The 6,000-nt window shown below is 46.6% G+C and overlaps 1 protein-coding gene across 1 annotated transcript in view; it reads left to right on the top strand.

Moving 5' to 3' along the window:
* DENND1A (DENN domain containing 1A) overlaps window positions 1–6,000 on the top strand; it is a gene marked incomplete at its 5' end in the record, with an annotated part of 125,991 nt that overhangs the window by 106,875 nt on the left and 13,116 nt on the right. The gene's annotated exons all lie outside the window — the stretch shown is intronic.

Genomic DNA, 6,000 nt, shown 5'->3' with positions numbered 1-6,000 from the left:
TAATTGGTTTTAACAAAATTTTTAGTAGAAGCGGCCTAGTTAAATATTTATTTTTAATCACTTTTAAATTTTGTATTGTATTGTATTATTGTTTTTAAACTGGCTGTAAGCTGCCCTGAGTCCTCCGGGAGAAGGGCGGGGTATAAATTTAATAAAACTAAACTAAACTAAACTAAGGCATTGTAAAGCTGTACTAATACTTCATGTGTTTCCATCTGTTGCTTCTTGTCCTGCCTTCAGCTGCTTTGGAGAATAGCTTGACTCCCTCTTCTTTGGGGCAGCCCCTGAGATATTGGAAGGCTGCTATCATGTCCCCCCTGGTCCTTCTCTTCGTTAAACTAGACATACCCAATTCCAGCAACCGTTCTTGGTATGTTTTAGACTGCAGTCCCTTGATCATCTTTGTTGCTCTTCTCAGCTCTCTTTCTAGTCTACTTGATCCAGCTGGTTTCAACCCTCAGCTTGGATGCCCTGGTCATCTTGACGTGTGATGGGTCATTTGGCCTTGTGGTCAACAGGATGGATCAAATTTAAGACCGAACCCTGGCATGGTGGAAGGAATGCTTGTAGCTGGTTGTGGGTCTTAACCAAGTCCCCTGAACAGATTGCATTTCTCCACGTGAGAATTCAAGTTTCTGAAAACGTACCTCTAGATCAATGTTAGGACCAAGATTCTCCATTAGTCACCGAGGTCCTCTTTGAGTCATCCTGGGCCCCTGAGCCTCAGGTAGCCTGTTGTGACTGCGGTATTAGCTCCAGCATGCTCATGTAGCATGGATACAATCCTTGGCTAATGTTATTATGACATCTAAGATGCCAGTCGCCCAGGACTGGGGTGGAAATTTAGAACCACTGAATTGCAGCTAGTTCTTACATCAAATGAGCACTCTTCAGCATGGAGAGGAACTTAGAAAAGGCTAAAATCTATTTTTTTAAATGAAATTTAAAATATATATTAGAAGTGGTCTAATCACTCTGAGCCAGCTATGTACGGCGGCAGCCAAAAAAGCTAACACAATCCTTGGTTGTATAAACAGAGGCATAGAATCAAGATCACGTGAAATATTAGTATCGCTTTATAAAGCCCTAGTAAGGGCACACCTGGAATATTGCATCCAGTTTTGGTCACCACATTACAAAAAAAGATGTTGAGACTTTGGGGAAAAAATGCAAAGAAGGGCAACTAAGAGGATTAAAGGCCTGGAGACTAAAACATATGAAGCATGGTTGCAGGAATTGGGGATGTCTAGTTTAATGAAGAGAAGGACTACGGGTGACATGATAGCAGTCTTCCAGTATTTGAGGGGCTGCCCCAAAGAAGAGGGAGTCAACTTACTTTCCAAAGCACCAGAAAGCAGGACAAGAAACAATGGATGGAAACTAATGAAGGAGAAAAGCAAACTGGAATTAAGGAGAAACTTCCTAACAGTGAGGACAATTAACCAGTGGAACAGCCTGCCTTCAGAAGTTGTGGGTGCTCCATTATTGGAGGTTTTTAAGAAGAGACTGGACAGCCACTGGTCTGAAATGGCATAGGGTCTCCTGCTTGAGCAGGGGGCTGGACTAGAAGACCTCCAAGGTCCCTTCCAGCTCTATTTTGATTGGATAAGACTCCTGCTTGAGCAGGGGGCTGGACTAGAAGACCTCCAAGGTCCCTTCCAGCTCTATTTTGATTGGGTAAGACTCCTGCTTGAGCAGGGGGCTGGACTAGAAGACCTCCAAGGTCCCTTCCAGCTCTATTTTGATTGGATAAGACTCCTGCTTGAGCAGGGGGCTGGACTAGAAGACCTCCAAGGTCCCTTCCAGTTCTATTTTGATTGGATAAGACTCCTGCTTGAGCAGGGGGCTGGACTAGAAGACCTCCAAGGACCCTTCCAGCTCTATTTTGATTGGATAAGACTCCTGCTTGAGCAGGGGGCTGGACTAGAAGACCTCCAAGGTCCCTTCCAGTTCTATTTTGATTGGATAAGACTCCTGCTTGAGCAGGGGGCTGGACTAGAAGACCTCCAAGGTCCCTTCCAGTTCCATTTTGATTGGATAAGACTCCTGCTTGAGCAGGGGGCTGGACTAGAAGACCTCCAAGGTCCCTTCCAGCTCTATTTTGATTGGATGAGATTGAACCCTCTTTTCTTGGGCAGTGCACCTTTAAAATCCCACTGGGAGGTGGCCTTTTTCTCACTCGCCCTCCTTCCAGAGGTCTTCCAAGCGATTTGGCATACACGTACACGCACACACACGCACACACACACACACACACACACACAATTCCAGTGGTGGAATTGCCATCTCTGGCAGAAAGGTCCTCTCTCCGAGAAGGCCAACCCCGAAAGGTGAAAGGGTTTGCAGCAAGTGACAAGCCGGCTTTAGGCTTAATTAAACAGTCTCTCCCCCCGCCCGGTCCCCATTGTCCTTCCCTCCCGGTCTTGCTTTCTCTCTCCCCCTCCCGGCCCGCTTCCTCCCTCTCCCCTCTCCCTCCCTCCCTGCGTTTTATCATCCCTAATGAAGCAGTCTTTTCCATCCATCCTGCTGATTGCCAAGCCTTCTCCTTTGTTTGCTGGCACTCAGCCATGCAGCCCTGCTCTGACAGCCCAGCTCCTCTAATTAGCTCTGTTGTTCTTTTCCTCCGATGTTTCTCCGCCTTGCAAGTTCACAAGCGGAGAAGAAGAAGAAGATGAAGTTCCCGCAAACTTAATCCTTCCTTGCCTGCCATAAATTTCAGCCACTCTAAGCCTCATCTGGATGGGTGGATGGATGGATGGATGGATGGATGGATGGGAGATAGGGTTGCCAGGTCTGCTTCCAAAAAATAGCGGACAAGCGGGGTGGGGGGTTAAGTAGTAAAAAAAGGAGACTGTACAGCTTTAGATTGCGTGCCATTTCATCATAAAGCTTTTGAATAAAAAAAAAATGTCCACTATTTTGTGAAAAAAAATAGTGAACATAATGTGAAAAAAGCGGACTGTCCACTCAAATAGTGGACACCTGGCAACCCTAAAATTGGGAGGGAGGGAGGGAGTCAGCCTGTGTGTGTGTGTGTGTCTGTGTGTGTGTCTGTGTGTGCTGCACCCCTGTTGGGCTCTGGGGCTTCTGGCATCTGACCCCCGTCCATCCCATGGGACGCATGACATTCGGTGTCTCTCCAAAGGACCCGTGGGTGCTGTCCTCCCCCTCTTCCTCCAGCCCTCATACGTGGGGTGGGCTCCCCCTGGATATACAACGCCCAAGAAGTGGCCTTTTTTTTTTAATTTAAACTTTTTTATTTTTCCCAACTCTTCCCCCATACATATACCGCGATATTTATCACGTGTTAACATACATTCTTTTTACCTTCTTATCTATCAGATACTTTTAATAAAATAAAGTAAATACATACACATAAATTTGGTGTTGCTCGCCCATTTCCCCAAGGATTCAACAGTCTCCAAGAATTCCTCATCCACCCTAGATGAGGGGCAGGATTAAGGGGAAGGGTCCACAGTTTTGCCTCGTTCAGATCAGCAGGGTCCGACATTGAAGGATGTTTCAAGAGGCACCTATGGCTTTCTCAGTCCGGGGACAAAAAACACAGGCCTGTTTTTCTCGTTTTGCAAAAAAAAACCTGTGCAGTTTCTCCATTGGCAAAAAATAAATAAATCTGGGCGCGTTTTCCCGTTTGGCAAAAAAAAAACCTGGGCGTATTTCCTGGTTTTGCAAAAAGCTGGGCGTGTCGTCTCGTTTTGCAGCGAACTGGGAAATTGGCTTCGGCCCGTGTCGCCCATCAGGGTCACCCAGTAAGAATCCCCCTGTGAAGACACCGAGGTTGGGATAGCCCCTCCGTGGGGATGGAGAAGGGCACGGAGACTCTATTTCTGTGAAGTAGCAGAAAAAAATTTTGGGAGTTGGTGGAGAACATTGGAGAGTCCAAGATTAACTTATTTTGGAGTCGAGTGGCACCCTGTTCCCCCAAATATAGGCCCTAATTGGAAAATAAGCTCTAGTGTGATTTTTTTCAGGGTGCTCATAATATAAGCCCCAAAATAAGCCCCAGATTAAAATTGACAGCCGGACGGATGCGTTTAGTACCGTATTTCCCCCCAAAATAAGACCCAATGTGTCTTTTGGAGCAAAAATTCATAAGACCTGGTCTTATTTTCAGGGAAATTCGGAGAATTGAACTGAATTTCACTTGACAGTTCAAAGAAGCTGTTCAAACTGACCTGGAGCTTCTTCTAACTCTCAAAGAATCAGCATCCGAATAGAAAGGGACCTTGGAGGTCTTGTAGTCCAACCCTAGTCAAACAGGAGACCCTATACCAGGGGTTCTCAACCTTGGCAACTTTAAGACTTGTGGACTTCAACTCCCAGAATTCCTCAGCCAGCAAGCTGGCTGAGGAATTCTGGGAGTTGAAGTCCACAAGTCTTAAAGTTGCCAAGGTTGAGAACCCCTGCATACCTATATGACCCCATATGACAAAGAGGAACAAGATTCATCTTTGCAGACTTTGAGGCACAGGCTCACATCTGCTTTCTCCTTGTTGTGCAGCTGCTTAGTTTCACCTGCCCTTTCATTCATGCTTGAATTAGGAAGCCTTTTCTCGTTGTTGTTTTTTCCTTATCCGTGGTGTCCTACTTAAAGTGTGATGGCTGGTACAGTGGAGGCGCGGCATCAAAATCTGGGATTTGGAGAGGTTTCAGTTGCAGAGATGCCTGATATGAACTGAATTGCCTGCCCACACCTGGTGGATTGAAACCCAAGTGGATCAAATAGCAGTGAGAATCATGAGTTGGATTCCTGATGTGACAATAATTTTTCCCAGAACTGGAGAAGACTTTGGCAAGGAGAAATGTTGGGGTTTTTTTTTCCTAATTCCTGCATGAGGCTGTAGCCTGAAGGCATCTCAGGCTGGCTTTTATATACCGATGGTAGCATTTGGGAGTTTGAAGGACTTCACCACCGCTCCGGCCAATGTTCCAATGGTGGGGGTGTCTGCAAGGAATGGCTCCCAAAGTATAGATAGGCACCTCATGGGTGTTGTGGCTACTACCATCTTTACTTTCTGGACCTTACCCTGAAGATACCCCTAGTCCAGGGGTAGGCAACCTTGGCTCTTTTATGACTTGTGGACTTCAACTCCCAGAATTCCTGAGCCAGCATGGCTCAGCTTGGAAACCTCTCCATTTCCCCTCAGCATGGCTGGCTCGGGAATTCTGGGAGTTGAAGTCCACGAGTCATAAAAGAGTCAAAGTTTCCCTCATGCTGGCTCAGGAATTCTGGGAGTTGAAGTCCACGAGTTATAAAAGAGCTAAGGTTGCCTACCTCTGGCCTAGGCCTAGGCCGCTTTATGACTCGTGGACTTCAACTCCCAGAATTCCTGAGCCAACATAGCTCAGGATAGAAACCTCTCCCTTTCCCCTCAGCATGGCTGGCTCAGGAATTCTGGGAGTTGAAGTCCACGAGTCATAAAAGAGCCAAGGTTGCCTACCACTGCCCTACTCCTTTGGAGAAGTCCTACTCCAGCTGTCCATCTCTCAAAAGTCACCTGCTGCTTCTGGTGCTGCTTCTGCCTTAGTCTCCAGGCCAACGAGGGCCTTCCGTGAGCCCTCTGAACGTTTTTACATAGGGGCAGGGCTTGCATTGGCTGATAAAAAGCCAAACACGTTGGTTCCGTGGCTTTGTCTGGACTGTAGTTCATGTGACCCAGGAAGGTATCTTGCCCAGAAAAGTCGCTCAGTGGGTTTGGCAAAGGGTCGTGCCATTTCCAGAAGAGTTGTGGTGAGTTCTTTGATTGGGGAAGGGGGTGCATCGTATCACTTCTCCCGCTCCCTTGTCTGAAGTGGTAGAGGTTCTTCTGTTTGAGCAGGGGTTGGACTCCAAGGTCCCTTTCTATTCTATCCCATCTTGTCCCATTCTTCTCTTCTCTTCTCTTCTATTCTATTCTATTCTATTCTATTCTTTCTCCTACTCTACTCTCCTATCCTATCCTATCTTATCCTATCCTATATTATATTCTCTTCTCTTCT

The sequence above is a fragment of the Protobothrops mucrosquamatus genome, unplaced genomic scaffold (genome assembly GCF_001527695.2).
Source record: "Protobothrops mucrosquamatus isolate PMUCROS unplaced genomic scaffold, P.Mucros_1.0 scaffold3078, whole genome shotgun sequence".
Lineage (NCBI taxonomy): Eukaryota > Metazoa > Chordata > Lepidosauria > Squamata > Viperidae > Protobothrops > Protobothrops mucrosquamatus.
Note: the sequence above shows the minus strand (reverse complement) of the source record. Positions and strands in the feature narration are given on the sequence as shown.